This window comes from Anser anser, assembly GCF_964211835.1.
Source record: "Anser anser genome assembly, chromosome: 3".
Taxonomy (NCBI): Eukaryota; Metazoa; Chordata; class Aves; order Anseriformes; family Anatidae; genus Anser; species Anser anser.
Window position 1 is genome coordinate 62,345,855 of NC_139722.1, and position 16,029 is coordinate 62,361,883.

At 37.8% G+C, this 16,029-nt stretch overlaps 1 protein-coding gene and 1 long non-coding RNA gene across 4 annotated transcripts in view; one reads left to right on the forward strand and one right to left on the reverse strand.

Annotated features, from left to right (window-relative positions):
• PDE7B (phosphodiesterase 7B) overlaps nucleotides 1-16,029 on the forward strand; it is a 179,577-nt gene that overhangs the window by 64,488 nt on the left and 99,060 nt on the right. The gene's annotated exons all lie outside the window — the stretch shown is intronic.
• LOC310897846 overlaps nucleotides 1-16,029 on the reverse strand; it is a 63,793-nt gene continuing 47,764 nt past the window's right edge. Inside the window, exon 2 of the long non-coding RNA XR_014582636.1 lies at nucleotides 1-16,029. This exon is cut by the window's right edge and continues 16,071 nt beyond it. This is a non-coding gene — a long non-coding RNA (uncharacterized lncRNA).

Sequence of the window (16,029 nt, forward strand, 5' to 3'; positions counted from 1 at the left end):
GAAGCATTAACAGCACCATTAGTATCACAGCAAAAGTCAGCAGCAAGTGTCTAAAAAACTAAAATATAATTTTTTGCTCAGAAAAAAATAAAATCATGGAACATTTGCAGGATTAGACTTTAAATTCTGAAGACCTTTCACCTGCTAGGGCTGAGATAAATATATGTGGTAAATTAGAGTATTTACAGTTAAAAACACAATGACTGAAATAGTCACAATTATAAAAACTGCAACTGGTAATGTCTGGGAATGTAATTCCCATCTGGGTGCATAGCTGTGTTCTGTAATAACAGATTATGTGGTTTGTTGTTTATATTCATTAAATCCTATTGTCACAATAGACTATAATTGCTGCAGAGGAAATCTGTCATTCTTATAGTGCACAGATCCCAACAGATGAACTGACACAATGGACTGTAATGATCTGTTACATCAGTGATCCATGGTTAGAGGTTCTTAATGGCACAAGCTGACAGAAAAGATACACTTGTGATCCTTTATCATGTCAATTATAATCTACTGCTAAAATACTGTTGAGTGCGTAATACTGTAGCTCTAAGGAAGCTATATACATGCAAATGTTATTAACCATTAGAAGAAAAAAAAATGAAGGAAAAAAAAAAGAGAGAGAGATCAAGAAGAAAAAAAAAATTGCCTACAGATGAAAGTCTTCACGAGTTGGTTTGTTATTTGGTTCGGCATTTTTATAACAACTTGGTCTGAAACTGAGGAGTTTGTCCTTAGTGCAAATAATTCTTTAGGAAGAGTGAACAGAACATGACCTTGTTTCCAATAGAAATATTCTTATCTATGTCATTTAGTATGTACATGTGCAAGAATAAGAATTTATACTTTATAGGGAAACTGCTAGGAATGTAAAATGACTCTAAGGGGTTATACTAAAGGTGGGACTAGCTAGTGGGACTTTCTCAGAGGTGATATCTCTTGTATTTTAAAGTATTTCTCCTGCTAATTTTATGCATCAGTGTCTAATAAATTAAGGACCTTAGTATCCAATATAATACAGGATATTCTATTTCATCCCAAGGTATCCCAAATCATGTACAGAGCTGAGGTTATTCTAAGAGCAAGGGAATACCCGACAACTGGCTCTGTAAGAGGTATGGGAAGTAAAAACTAAATTTGCTCTGAGGGCAGCTGCTGGAAACTAACTTCGCTGTCTTGATTTGCCAGAGAAATGCGTGTGGTTCTGGTAGTGTCACAAAGCCAGAGGGCTCCCATGCTGATAGCTCTCCTCAACTCTGTGAGGAAGAGCATGAGCCAGAAAACCTAAAAGACCTCAGACAATGTGTTGAGTGCGTTATGTAGTATCCAATTTCAGATTTTACAGGGGAATTGAATTTCCAAGAGAATGAAAGAAAAATTTTGTCACTGATCAACACAAAGCTGACATTATAATATCTGTGGGTATAACTAATGAACAAAGCACAACATGCCTTCAGAGAGGGGTATCTTTGTTGACTGCATGGTCTTTGAAATGTGCTGAAATCGTCATGCTGTCATTTACTGCAACAGCGACACAGTACTGAAAAAAATCTAGAAGGGCATGTCCCAGCAGCTGCAAGAGGATAATTATTTTGTACGAAAAGAAAGACAGGAATCTGGAGCACTGACTATATTTCTTCAGGGATCTTTGACACAAGACCAGTCCATACTTGCAACCGTATATTATTAAGCAGTATTCTAGAATGGTGATAGCTGTTTTTGTCAGAAAAGGTCTATATCTGGTTTACACTACTATTTCTGAGTTTGCTTCAAATTTAAAGATATTTGGAATAACACTAGGCATGATTCCAAATTCCTTGAGATTATGGATTGACATGGGTTATGTGATTGAGGTTCTTTTTCCATAAAGGCTGAGGAAGAGAGGTTTTCAGTGAAAGTCTTATTCTATTCGTATCTTCTCACTGGAAAATGGGAAATAATAGATGAAGAAATGCCTAAATGCTTACAATGGCTACAGTGAAAGCAGATAAATTTTCAGTGGACTGAACTGATATTGCTTCACCTGAGGTTAAGAGCAAAATAATCACTTTAATGTCTTGTCTTTTAGTATTGGAGTGATGGATATCTTGGATATAATCCAAGTGTGAAAAATGACTTGAACAAATAAATTAAATGATCGCTTTAATTCCTACTTCCTGATGATAATGACTACATGTTATGCCCTGGATATATTTGTTATCAATGTAATACAAATGTTTGTATCAATGTAATTACAAAAACTCAAGTATTTAAAGAATATGATGTATTCCCCTTTACACTTTATATGGTGTATGTTTCTTTACACTTCTGCATGATGTACTAGTTAAAGCAATACAACTTTTGTAACTGTTGCAGAAGAAAGTTGGTCAGTGGCCCATCTTAGCATTTTGAAGACCTAAACTAGCAGATCCTAAACTATCACAGATTTCTGGGTTTTGGCATTGGTGAAGTCTTTACATTTCCCTGTATTTCCATTGCCATTTAAAAAAAAAAAAAAAAAAAAAAAAAAAAAAAGAGAAGTGTTTCCTCCCTTCTTGGGAACAGAAAGGATAAATTTATAAGTGTAATGAAAAACCGAAGGACTAGAGCAATATAGTTCAGAAGAATACCATAATTGTGGTGTCAGAAGTTTCCCTTGAAGCTCTGAGTCTCTCCAGAGTCTCCAGTAACTCATCAGCATTTCCAATTAAAGGTAGAAAATCTGCACCATTCTGCTAAAATTGGAGTGGTTATCAAGTTAGTGAGGTTGCTTTACCATGACAAAATTGCTAGATAATTCTGAAATGGATGTTAAAAATCTTTTGCTTTATTCTGCATTCTGGAAGTTAGAACCCTGTGCTCCTCATGCCTCTTACTTGTAATGATTTTGATTTTATTTTTTTAATGGTAATTGGCAAATAAATAAATAAATAAATAAATGGGAAAATAGCAGGATATTCTCTATGTGGTTATTAGTTCAGATATTCATACTGTGAAGGGCAGAAGGGAACTATTCCTCTCCCTGGAGGGCCCACTGTTGTTTTCAATGGCACAACCTGCAGTAAATTTTTCCCATATGTAGACAAACATTTTCTGGGCTCAGGCATGACCCAATGACGTATCATGCAGAGATAATTGGGTTAGTTTTCTGTGAAAATTGCTGGTTGGATGCCTAAGCTAATTAACTCTGATGAGAAGAATTGCATACTAGTTTGGAAGAATCCAAAGTTAAGGCAACTTAACTTTGTCAGTCTCTAGGATTGGTACAGAAGGACAGTGCTCATTCTGAAATATTTTAGAATGATGAAACTTACATTGTGGTGTCTATGTGAAACTTGTCTTACAGTGTCTGTGGTAATTTTGCGTTTTGCTCTTAGTCCTGCTGTATTCTGTCCTTTTTTGCTCTAATGCCATGCCTCTTTTAGAGTGGTGTCAAAACTTAGGATAAGAAGCATGTATCCCAGAAATAATCATTGGGAAAGATTGTCTGAGAGATTTCTGAGAGATAAACATGATTTTCAAATTGCCTGGCCTTCTAACCTATGGATTCATAGCCTACAGAGGTGGTCAGCTATCATACTTGCCTGCAAAACATCCATCTATTATGATACAGAAGAAAAAATGTAGGTCACATGGCTCTCCCAGAGCATAGTGGTCACCTCAGTCAAAGTCAGTTTGTCACTGATGCATGACAGTATATTAACCACTCCAACTTAGTAATCTATTTTTTAACTACTCGTATTCTCATATTTCCATTTTGTGTAAATGTCTGCAAACTAGTAGACAAACTTCAGTGTATAAACAAATACCAGTTTATATAAGATAGACAGTTATCTTTATATTTGCTATATAGAAAGTAGGCAGGTGCACTCATAATAACACAAAATTACGTCATCCCATCAGTTTTAACTCATTCACCCTTACCGATGGCAATGGAGAAAGTGGGATGGAGAATAAAGCATAACGAGCACGTTACTCTAGTGAACAGTCACCCACTACCAAATCTGGTCTTTGCTTCTCGCTGAAACACTGGGTAGATTTTGAAGAGGTCATGTCTCTTGCTAGTCAACTCTGCTGTCTACAGCAGGTTTTCCAGGGGAAATGTGAATTGCTGTCCTTAAGGAGCTAGTTATTAAGATGAACACATAAACCTACCAGACGCCCCATGGCAAAGGTTGAGGTGCTTTCTTCTCATTATTGTTAATTCCATACAGACAGGAATAATGTAGATGAGTTTTGTTTCCCTTTTGGAGTAGCATTAATCCTTGCAGAAGTAGACAGATTCCTTGCTTGGGAAAAAAAAAAAAAAAAAAAAAAAAGTAGTTTCCACACAAATAGCCATTTAAAATTCATCCAAGAAAAAAACTATTGCCTCTCCACCCCCTCTCCCCTCCCCCCCCCCCAAAAAAAAAAGTGAAGGTTAACACCTTTTCCTCCCCAGACTACTAAAACATAGCTTTGTTAGTTTGTTGCTTTGTTGTTAACTCCTCTGCCCAACTTACCCCCCCCAAAAAAAAAAAAAATTAAAAATCGTTTTTTGGTATACTTCTGTTATTAAGTATAAGTATCTATTAAGTATCTAAAGAGACTTATGGATAAAGAAATCAGCATTTGGCCATGAAATGAGTTTCATGGAACCAGCTTCAGTGGTAGTGGCACTTTGCCCACAGCAGAAAACCACCACACATTTGAACAGAGTTGGCATCTGCAGCTTAAGAGAGAGACGTTACTGGAATAACAACTGTGTTGAAAGCCAGGACTGAGGGGTACTGGCAAGGCTCTGGCTGGCTGGCCTCTAGCTTACATAACTGCTGAACTCACCTTTGCTGGGGAAAAAAAAAAAAAAAAAAAGCTATTTATATTCGCTTTGAGAAACCTAATCAGGTGAGGTGAGTAACCATATTACTGAGTGGAAAAATTAAATCTTTTAATAGTTAATGTGTCAATTCACCTTGAAACAGAGGGAGAAAAAGAAATGAGACAGCTAGTCAAATGGTTCTGCAATGGTCAAAGTTTACAGCTTTGAAAGCTTTCTGTAGTCCTCACCGACACAATGTGAAATGTGACCCTATATCTCTTGTACATGCAAAACTTCTGCTGAAACTGATAGGCATTCATGACCAACGGTGTTCTAAATAGCCAAATACACCAACTATTTATAACCCAGTCATTTGAAGACTTACACGTGCACTTGACCTTATGCAGACTAAGTATACTGTCTACGCAAATGACATGAGAATAAGCACATGAATTAATCGTTGTAAAATTGAAATATGTTACGGGAAAAAGGCCTCAAATCTTCTCTGACTAGCAAGAAATCTGTATTTGTTGCTAAGATGCCCATTGGGATTACTCAGAACTTTATGGTAGTGGGAGGGGGGAGGCTTAGGATGTCTGCTACAAAAAGATAGGTTCCTATTCCATGAGCAGTTTTCAACACAGAATGAATGGAAGAAATTTTTTCCACTGTAAAGCAACGGTGTGAATATGTACAGAAAGATAAACACTATGTCTCTTTTTGGTATCTTGTTAATGTAGATAAATTCAGAAGTAAACATAAAAGCCCATGCGAAGAGCTCTTCACTTGTATTTTGTACTGTAACTGCCAAGGAAAGTCTCTCTACCAGCAATTTATTAGGATGAGAACAGTATGGTGTATGTAAGATCTCTGGAACTGTAGTTCTTCCTCAGTCAAATAGACAAAAGTTAGAGATTGTCAAATATCATTGCAGTGTATAAACACACTTAAAAATAACACTTAACTCATGATCCAGCAATTACGTTTGTAAACACATTCAAAAGGTGGTATCTCTGTAACCTTACTACCATCAAAATAGAGCCTAACTGCTCCTCCGTGCCACTTCACTTTAGGCCTCCTCCCCGGTTGACTGTCTCTTCCTGAAATGCAGTACTTTCTGAGTCTCACCTGCTTTCTTCAAGAGCACTCGTTATTTGTTCACCGCAGTGGTGCAGAGGAGGCTAAAGGCTGTGTGCGTCAGCCTGTGCCTTGTCTGGAAGGCCCCAGTCGAGATGCCAGGCTGCCTACGTTTGAGAGTAGCTTGGAGACAGAAAGCGGCAAACTGGTGGGCACGAGGCTGCAACAGAGACTCTTTTGTCAAGGAGTTGACAGTGTACACATGCTGTCATGGTGCCGCTTCATCACCGTGTTGTGGTTTCATGCTAAACAAGTAGGAACTCTTTGCCTTTATTTATCATGAGTTTTATGCCCCACACCACAAAGAATGTAAATATCAAACCCATCTTCTAGTTTCATGACAATTTGATTAACTTGGTTAAGAGATTATAAAAAAAAATATACAGATAAAATAAATTGAAATTTCTGATGTCCTTAGAATATTTTTTTAAGTTTTCTAATACCATGTCAGTATTGCAGTAATTTTGATTTAATTACTATTTTAGGTAACTATATAGCCTGTTAGCTGAGTGACAGTGATCACCTGTTTATCCTGTCCTGTCCTGTAAATCAGGTCAGACTGAAACCACTTGTCTTGACAGTATTACACTTTTCACAAGGGTACTGAAGGAGACAAAAACTGACATTGGCATTTTGTGTAGGCATATAAAACACTTTTCTAAATGTATTTTTTCCCCTATCACTTAAATACTAACTTGAACAGTTACAGATTTGTCCTATGTCTGAGCTTGGTACAGGAAAGAAATGGGGGTGTCAGGGGACCTGGAGGGAACACAGTAATAAGGAAGTCACACATTAGGATTTGACACTGACTTTATGGTGCAAACATACCACTATGGCCTTCTCTAAAATGGAGAGTTGCTCTGCTGCTTACATCTACAGAAGCCATTCATGGGAACCAGCGGATTCAGTTGAGATACTAAAGCTGAAGGAATGATCACAAAACTAAAAATACCCCAAAAAAACACAGCACCCACTTTTTTATTTGGTGGGTACACCGAGCTAAAGGCAACACAGCCTGGGGTTAGGCACTGTCTGTTCTACTGTTCTACCTATTGACCCCACACAGTGAAAAATGATGGGTATAGCTCCAGGAGGATAGCAAATAAACCTATGACTAGCACTCTGCCTGGGGGAGCACATACACGTAACACAAGTAAATCCCAGGTTTTGCTTCCCAGACCCCCTCCCTTACTTTTTTTTTTTTTTTAATAGACACTTAGATAGAGAAACAGTTGCTTGATTATCTCGTATCTTATTTCATGGTATTTGTCACATGAGTTACTGCTTATCCCCTGTTGGAAAAAAGATTTCAAGTGCCTATTCAGTCTGCTGCCTCACAGTTTGATTTTTTCTCATGCCTAACCTTGTGCCTAAACATGGACTGCATTCACATAACTTCCCATCTTCTTTGTCCAAACTGTTATGAGTGGGATGTGTTCACCCGAAGTACGTGTTGTACAGAAAAGTGCTGTGACTAATATTGGTGTAATAATTCTCTCTCACAAAATGGGAAAGTGGGTAAGAAACAATTTAGAGATGTTAATGGGACCAAACTGGAAAGTAAAACACTTACCACAGTTTTGCAACCAGCTATGCCTTTATGATAGCATAGGTATAATGATATGTCCAAATGTAGGATTTCCAAACTTTCATTTAAATTGTTCAAATTTGTACTTTGTGGTTTGAATTCATCTCTAGCAATTAATCTTTGTTTCTTTAATTATTACTTCGTGATACCTTGTAATTTCACAGTCTGTGCAATTTCCTACAGATTACTAGGTAGCTACCCTTAGTAAGAGTGATTTATGCCTGAGAAAGCCGTGGAGTTCCTGTGCTCGCAAGCTATCAGTCCCTGGCTTTAAATGTTTGCAAGTTTCTCAGCTTGAGAATACATTTTCCCATACTATTCTCTGCTCTGTTTTATAAAAAATGTCTCATCGTATCTTGGACATAAACAAATTTGCTGTTCTGAAATGCTGTTAATAATTTTATCATTCTTGCTAAGAACAGGGAGTATATTATTTGTAGCATTTTTTTTCACCTTTAATATCATAAAGAAAAAACTACAAAATCAAATGCCTGATGTTCTTTGGCCTTGCTAGCTAGGTAGCTAGCTTTCCTTGTTGTCTTTAGCTTCCTTTCTCTGTTTTATAAAATTATAATTTCTAATCTATATCTGTTTCTTTCCTATGCATGTCATATTCCTCAAAGCTTTAAGTTGATCTCTTAGATCATCCCTTGATCATCAAACTACTTAAGCAAGTATTTACATATTCTTACTGAAGCCAAAATATGCGTAGGCTGAAAAATGTTCCAGTGCACGGATCAGTCACAGTGTCTAGCACTGTGCTTGCTCAAGCCCTGATCTGATCCAAATACTTAAGGCTCTGGGCTCATGAAATCATGGAGTGTGACTCTGAATATTATGAGAACTTGATTTAGCAACAAGAAATGGAATTTCTGAATCTCAAATGTCCATGTCAAGAGATTACTGTATTTCTTGCAGAAGACTTTGGAGAGTACCACTTTATTTCCCTTATAGGGCATTCCTCTCACTATACATATGAAATAATGCTAAAGATGGTTGGGATAGTTGTCATCTGACTAATCTATAAAAAATAATAATAATAAAAAAAAATTCTACAGCCAGCATCTGATCTTCCCTTCTGTGGTCAGAAAGAATAGAAACAAACTTCCTTAACACTCGGCTCATTGCAAAGCAGATGTCTAAAACTGGTTCGAGGAATCCTGCTGAAAGAGTGCCTGTTTCTCCCTGCGAACTGCTAAGGAAGTTTCTAAGTTTTCAGCATATTTGTAGTAATGTAGATAGCAAATTGTATTCATTTATTGAATTATTTTTTTCTCATTGCTTTTCTGAAGTCTTAATTTCTCCTTCTCTTCTGTGACATAGCTGTAGGATCTCCCCTGACATCTGAATAGCTCCTGAATTTTAGTTGAATAAAGTAAGTGGAAAGCATGATAAAAGACTTTTCATAACTCTGAGTGGTGTAAATTGGCCTGATGGTCACGCTGTCCTGTGAGTAGAAAACTCAACAGTGTCACAGAATGTTTGGATGTGAAGACTGAATTCAGCCAATAACATGTAAAATATGTTTTTGATTTTCACACCATTTTAAATGCAAATGTTATCCCATGGAAACATTTCTAAGGATGGTACTCCATAGCCTGTTGTAGACGGTGTCTCTACATTTGTGTTTTCAATGTTAGCCCAATTTACTTCAGCCTTTTGTTTCTATTGTGAAGCAGTCTCTGAATGCACAAAATGGACTCCTTTCACGTGAAATAAAGCAAGCCACATGCTCTAGGAGCACTTCTAGTGCATTCTAGCTGCTGGTCAGTCCATGGGAATATGTTAGAAATAGGCCAAACTAAATCCTCCAAACCATATATAGTGCAGACATTGGGTCTTCAGCACCAGCTGTTTGACTCTGCTCTTGTGTTGTTCTGCTTGCTTCTATGAACCTTGCCAGAGTCAACACCAGTTATAACTCTAACCCCTTGGCTGCTCTAATACACAGATTTCTGTAACCAACCACAGTTCTTTCAGGACCATTCAGTCCATTCAGTTATGGTTTAACTGAAGATGCAACGAATGTAGATAAATTGTAATTTAAATGGGTTTCAAGCATGTGTTTTCCTGGAGATTGCTTACCTGCTTCCAGTATGCATGCCATCAATTTGTGCATGCAACCTAGAACCTAATTAGGTGTTTCTTGTACTCTGAAATGAGGACAAGTTCATGAGGAATGGCAAATGTGATTTAATACAATGTGAAATGCTATCCTTACTAAAACATAAGGTAAAATGCCTTTTAACTCTAAGTCAGGATTTCACACCAAGTTTATAGATGAATACAGAGCAAATCTGATTTAACACTTAATTCAGATGAATTAATAATATTCCAGGCCTTTGTTTATTGACATGAACTAATGAAATCCTCACATTTTATTCATGCATATACAAGATGTAAATTAATATTGTAGCATCTTTTATATATATAGATATATATATAAAACAGTGTTAATGAAAAGAACTCAGAAATGTTAGCATCATACACTTTATAAGTAGAAATTTCTTGAAAGAAAGCAAGGACTAATGATCTGAAAATAGAGTTGGTAATATCCTGACATCAAAATCATATAGCATTATATAACAAGAAATATATTATCATGATGATAGAAGAAGAGAGATTTATTTTCAGTGTCTTTCAGCCAGTTAGATAACAGTAGGTAAAGATAGGTCCTATAGATATAAGTATTTTTGTCCTGTTGTTGTTATTAAGTACTATTTGAAATCATTGACATCATCTTTAAAGGAAGCTTCTGTATTTTCGCTCCATGAACTGTGTTTCAGGTTGTTGCAGAAGTAGAAAGACAAATTTATAGTTAAGGTACATGACTGGGCACTTCATCAAGTCCCAGCATGTGCTGGCACTTTGATCATTGAGACAGGCATTTATCAAGAGACAGGTCATTGTTTGTCTAAGAAAAAGACAGAAAATGTACCTCCCTTAGTTCTAACAGCCCTGAAAGGATTTTCTAATGGAACCTAATGTTTTTACCTACTGGTTTCCACAATTTCATATTTACAGACTTGGGTCAGCATCTGCCATGCAACAAAATCATAGTTAAATTGGTATTATCTTGCTTTGCTACGGAAACCTCAGGTCAAGTTGCCAATACATCCGGACATTCTGTTAATGTTCAAATAAAATTATGGAAGGAGTTGGGAGGATAAGAAAGTAAGCTAAGGGGTAGAACAAATTATTTGAGTTCTCAGTAGCTACACGATGCAGCATCAATAGCAGTCACTGACAGAGCTCTGCTGGAAAAGGAAGATGAATGGGCAGATGCTCCATTGTAATTTCTTCCTATCAGCAGAGAGCATAACACAGGCATTAATCCACTGGTTCAATCAGAGGTAATAACACGTCCAGGGAGCTACCACTTCTAAGATGCAAGTGCAATTGCTGTCATTGTACATTTGTCCTAAAGGGTTCCTTAGGCAAGTGCATGTCACAATATTTTAGAAGCCAAAAGAATCCAAATTCATGTGACTTTAATTATTAACATATTTCCCTTTTCTTAAAAAGAAGGAATGGAAGCATCATAAATCATGATGTCTAATCTCATTTATTTTCTGTTTTTTGAGAGCAGCACTCAGGGCGTTTGAAGTCTGTGTATTATTTGTTTCACGGGGGAAAATGACATTATAATAACCCTCAGAACAGTTTGGAGAGAAAATTCTGTTGTTTTTGGATATTTTTTATTTTAATCCAATCCAGTTTCTCTGTGCCATGAAAGAATCTGTGTTTGGTTTAAGCAGAACCATCTTAGATACCACAGTTGCTTCAAATTGTGCAGCTCATTGAGACAAAACAAAAAGTCTCTTGATAATTGATGACTGAATAAACAAAGAGGAAACTGAAGGCAGATGTGTGCTGGAAAGCTTTTTGAAATCCTGCGATGGGATGGGGGAGAGTTTGATTTTGTTTTTAATCAGAAGCACCACAATTCTCTCTTTAGCCTGAACATTTCCTCCTTGACATTTTTTGTTCTTAATCTGTGTTGGGGAGGGCGTTGCTGATGTTTAATTTTAAGTGAATTTCCAGTAGTAAATCTAGAAAGGTTTTAGGCTGGCAGCTGTGCAGATTCAAGCCCTCCCTCTGCAAAACAGGCTCTGAAGAGGGAACAGTATAAATCCCTCTAATACTGTCCTGCCAGAAAGCTTCTTCCTCGACATGGAAAGATCATCTGTAGGAATTACTGAACTACTAGCACCTTCATCCATCTGTTTTTTGTATTCTTTCTGAAACTGCCTGAAAAGTAGTGAGCTGTGTTGCAGGATCTCCTATTATGGACACATTTAAATCCCTCGGTAGGAGCAACACCAGAAGGACAGGTCCACATAAGCACAGCCCACAATTCAGCTCCTGTCTTTATTTCTCCTCCCCCTATCCCTGCTTCTCTTCTACTCAAAAACTCACTTGCCTTTGATAATGAATACATGTCTAAGCTGGCTGGAGAAAGTTTCTTCAGAAATATTTGACAAAAACTGTCTTCTTGAAATTGGATTGTGTAATTACACTACAGTAAAAGATGAAAATTTGAGAGCGAAATGCAACAACTTCTAGTGAAAAACCTTTAGCCAGTAACTAGCTTCAGACTCAGAAGAGTGCTATGGCATTTTACAGATGTGGTCACTGAAGGACTGTATACTTTGGTCTTTTATGTGGGATGTGCATCACCATGTCTGTCAATGAGTTACTCCAGCATATGACAGGAGCCCCTGGTGACACCTCACAGCAAGAACAGCTTGGCTGAATCATGTCAGTCACAGAGGTAAACAGGATAATGACATAGACATGCTAAAGTTCACCTGAGGAATTCCTACTGCATCTCTGAGTCAAAATTTACCAGATGGCAACTGAAATTTTGTTTGTGGGAGAAAATGAGCACTAACTTTCTCTAAACAATAGAAACAATCCCTGCAGAATTCAGAAACTTTTTGACAAAAAAATATTTCATAGCCAAAAATTCAGTTTTCTACCTAATTTCTTGTTTGAGCTCGTTCACAGAGATCTGGTAGGTTGGATCTTTATGCAAATGCAGTGACCCAGCTTTATGGTAATAATTTACCTGACATTAAGTAAGATGGAGTTAACACATGGACATGGATGACATAATGGGAATGATGGAGTTGATTTAGAAAGTGCCCACATCAATGCTAGGTCAGTGCTATTGTGTTGTTTGTGAGTGTCCTGCTGATGGAGGAGCTGGCTGCTAGACAAGATAAAAACTTTGCTCTTAACTCCCTGTGCTCACTGATGATGCTGTGGTATATATTTTGTGAAAGCAGCTATTATGACACTCTAAAAAAGGACTTCTTCAGCTGTAAAATAAGTAACTTGGTCTTTCGTTCTCTTTAGTTCTTGGTGCAATGTGTCGCAACACATCATTCTAAATCAGATTAAATTGGGCAAGGGACAAGAATGAAGGAGGGTTTTAGTCATCCTACCCCCTCTTCAATTGGCCAATGCAACAGCTGCTCCCATGTTCCTGTGAGTGCTGCTGCATGAACACTTGACAGTTACCCTTTAATTATAATAAAAAAATAGGTTGTTTTTAATCAGCTTTCCCAAAGCCAGGCCATCAAAATGAGTGTATCTGTCTTGATAGAACAGTTTTTATCTGCATTTTCCCCTACCCGCATAAAGCTACCCTAAGATCTTGGCTGGTATATAATGCAAGACTTTGTGGCAAGATATTTGTAATTTCTCCTAGGGGAAATATCACGTCAATTTTTCTCTAAGTCCCAGCGTGTCTGAGACATGCAAATGTCAATTCAAAGGGTAAGCTCAAATATGTATCCACTAAGTAAAGTGGCAAAACTGGAATGGGGAATTGGCAGGTTCTGTCTTCTATAGTTACCAAGTATTGAAACAGTCACTCTAGTCACAGTAGGGCTTTGCAAGCATCTGCATATAGCTTATCGGCCAGTTAGAGAAAGAATATGAGGAAACTAATGACAAACTGTCCCTGTTCACTTGAGGACCCTCACTCCTGCATTTCATTTGGCTCACAAGCACTTGACCGACTGTTAAGCCACAGAGAGTTACTGTAAATCCAGTCTAAATTGAAAATAAATAAATAATCACTTTAAAAGACAAAAATAAATTATTTTTTTAAAATTACAGCATAATCTGTTCCAATTAAAATTCCATGCTACTGAAGAAGCATTTCTACACTATGGTCTCTGAACCTGGAGTCCCCATAAAGTCATGTAAAGAAATGCAAGAGCAGCCTGTGAAGTACAGATGAGATACCCATTCTCCCACATCACAACTGTGACACTACAGTCTTCACACACTTACACGTACATACACCACAAACTTTGAATTTATTTTACACAATGGCACAACATCAGCAGGGAGCAGACAGGGTGGTCCTGCTCAGCTCACCTCATGCTGCAGGTAAGGCATTTTGGTGGGAGCTACAAGCTGTGGAAGAAGCATTGCCTCAGGCAGACAATGAAATTGAATCTGTCCCTCCTCATTTTATGGATAACTCATGAAAATCATAGAATAGAGTGGTTTGGGTTGGAAAAGACCTTAAAGGCCATATAATTCCAACCCCCTTGCCACAGGCAGAGACATCTACCACTATGCCAGGTTGCTCAAAGCTCTATCCAACCTGGCCTTGAGCACTTCCAGGGATGGGGCATCCACAGCTTCTCTGGGCAACCTGTGCCAGGGCCTCTCCACTCTAAGAGTAAAGAATTTCTTCCTAATATCTATACTAAATCTCCCCTCTTTTAGTTTAAAACCATTTCCCCTTGTCCTATCACAACACTGCCTGACAAAGAGTCCCTCCTCAGCTTTCCTGTAGGCCCCCTTTAGGCACTGGAAGGCCGCAGTAAGGCCTCCCCAGAGCCTTTTATTCTCCAGGCTGAACAACCCAAACTCCCTTGGCCTGCCTTCATAGGAGATGTGCTCCAGCCCCTTGATCGTCTTTGTGGCCCCTCTCTGGACCTGTCCTAATAGCATCCACGTCCTTGTGCTGCAGGCCCCAAACCTGGATGCAGTATTCTAGGTGGAGTCTCACAGCAGCAGAGCAGAGGTGGGGAATCACCTCCCTTGACCTGCTCGCCACGCTCCTTTTATGCAGCCCAGGATACAATTGGCTTTCTGGGCTGTAAGCACACATTGCCGGCTCATGTTGAGCTCCTCATCAACCAAAACCCCAAAGTCCTTCTCCTCAGGGCTTCTCTCAATCCATTCTCTACCCAGCCTGTATTTGTGCTTGAAAATGCTTAACTACTATGTAAATTCCATGTGCAGTTTTATTATTATATAAAGGGAACATCTTTTTATATATAGAAGGTTTGGTTTTTTTTTCCCTGATCATATTTTGTAATGGCCACCACTGGAGTCTGTGATGAGCTGCAGCTTGTACCTGGTATGCACCAGCCAGACTGGACTGAACACAAGTAGAGTCTGATAGATGAATGCTTCATGTCTGATGCAAGTAGGATGCAAACAGGAAAACAGCAGTGTTTTCTGAGATCTGCCCCAATTTGAGGTGTTTCTGGGCATACTTATACTCAGATCTTTCAGACACCTACTGGGTTTTATGGTTAAAAGCACCCAAGCAAAAAAGAAATTTGTAACAGGCACAATGATGAAGCATTTTCAGTGTCAAACAAAAGCTAAGGGGGAATTTTCAGGGTCTTACCCTTGGATTTAAGCACAAAGTCCTATCAGGAATTCCTAAGTCCCATTTCAGGAACATTTTTTGGATCTAGTCCTTAATATCCTGATGGCCTATGGCATGCTTTCACATTCAGTAAGAAACAGCCAGATAAGTCTCATCTGCAATAACCACACATGGCAGCTGTAGAATGCTACTGATCATCAACAGTCTTCAATTATTAATAAAAGTTTTATTAGCCATTAGTTAAAAGCTTCTCTTTTTCTGGCAAAGGGCTGGGAAGATAATTTTTCTTTCTAGCAGTAGATGTTTTTAAAGTAATAACCCAAAATTTAAACCAGATTTAAATATATTAAATGCAAATCCCCAGATAATTTGCACATTATATAGCTAAATTGCTACATAAATAACATATCAAATAACTGTTTCTATTAAAGAATATCCCAAATACTTCTGTCAGGAAATTCATGCCTTGTTTTTCCACTCTATAAAACTGTTTTTATTCTAACGCAGTACAAAATGTTTCTGGACAAACTTCATTCACGTTATCTTCTAATCCATTCTTAGGAAGCATTTTAATGATAACACCTGCTGTTATAACAACAATTTTCAGTCTTTATTACTTATGAGATCTAGGGCTAATCAGAAATGTAATGTTTCACTGTATTTGAAAGTGATTGATCCCAGTATATAAAAAGCATTTTTTTTTCCCAGTGCAAGACATTTCAGCTTTTATACTTTGCAACTCCTGGTATTAACAAGAACCTGGAATGAAATCAGTGCAAATCAGAAATATGCACTGAAGATTTCCTATATGTATTTGCTGCTTTGGCTCTCACAGGAGAGCCTGCCCCTGCATTCCTCAGCTACATTATC